Genomic DNA, 1,501 nt, shown 5'->3' on the forward strand with positions numbered 1-1,501 from the left:
TTCCGGGGTTTACTTTATAACGTAAAAAAGGGGGGGGTTTAATTTTAAAGACAGTGAAAACCCCTTGATTTAAAAAAAAAAAGTTTTTATTTGCACCAAAAAAAAAATGGGTTTTTTTTCAATTTGGTTTTTGAAATTTGGAAAAATTAAAATTCCCCCCAACAATATCCAAAACCAGCGTAACCTTTGGAAAATGTAAAATCCCCACGGAGTAATTTAAGCGGGGGTGTTAAAAGATTTGGGTAAAGTGTTTTTTGGAGTTGTTGGTTTTTAAAGGAACCCTCCATGAATTTTTTTAAAAAAACCCTAAATTCCCCTTTTCATTAAAATCCCTAATTTTGGTTTTAAAACCAAAAGGTAGAGGCGGGGTATCAACAGGTTAATGCTTGGTGAGGGTTTTGCCGTTGTGGGGGGTTGTTTGCTTCGTTACAAATTTTTTTTTCCCTTTTTTCCCCACCAAATTTCCCCCCTTGGCCCTAAGGGACTCCCCAAAACGTTTGGGGGGGTTTTCAGAGGAAACCCATCGGAACCTTTCGGAACTTTCGGGCCCCATCCCTTAGCGGGCACGGAAAAAGTTTCAATTTTCTTTTCCACCGGGGCCCCGAAAAGAAGCCTAATGGGATGGCGAAAACCCCCCGGGAAAGACGGGTGGAGCTTTCCGGGTTTTCGCGGGTCCCGCGGAAGTTATCCCCCACATGTTTGTGAGCGGTTGTAAGCAGAAGTGAGCGGGCAGGGTTTGTTTTTCGAACTAAAAAAAACGACAGTAGAAGCGTGCCCACCATTTCCCGATGGGGTTTTAACACCCGTTTTTCCATCAAGGGCCCCAAAAATATTTTAGGAGTTCCACTTTTTTCAAATTTGGCCGGCATTTCCCCCCCCGCCCTCGGAGTAGGGGAAGACCAAAATTCACCCTAATTCCTAAAAACACAGAGAACACTTTGGGACAAAAGGGCTCACTTTCCGCAGCAAAAGGGAAGTCAAACCCAAGGGGAGCCCCTTACCGCGGGGAATTTTACCCGGATTCCCTGCCAAAAATTTGTCGCCCATACTGAAGCCTCCTGTTGTCCGTGAACAGAGGCCAAACCACGATGACGTTTTTCCTGTCCCAAAGACAAGTACGGCACATTTCAGCTTGCAGGTAAAACCCCCTAACATCCAGGGTCCCATGCAACAGAGAAAAGATAGTGATGACGATGATAGAAAGATCAGGAGATAGATGAAGGACTTGACTGCACGGGTTTCATGAGCCCGATATGTGAAAAGTTTGAGGGGGTTTAATATGCTAACGGGCCCTTTTAGCAAAAAAGAAGTGGTTAGTACGTTACACCCCGAATAAACGGCACATCGGGAAAGGCATTCTATACGGCAACTCCCTCAGCATGTTCTGCAGTTTTCGACACAGTCATTCGAGGTCAATTCAAATTGCCCCTTTTTCGGGGCCTTTCGGTTTCGGATTGGTTTCGGCATTATACAGCAACCTTAATCCCACCCGCGAAATATT

This window comes from Penaeus monodon, chromosome 30 (genome assembly GCF_015228065.2).
Source record: "Penaeus monodon isolate SGIC_2016 chromosome 30, NSTDA_Pmon_1, whole genome shotgun sequence".
Classification (NCBI taxonomy): Eukaryota; Metazoa; Arthropoda; class Malacostraca; order Decapoda; family Penaeidae; genus Penaeus; species Penaeus monodon.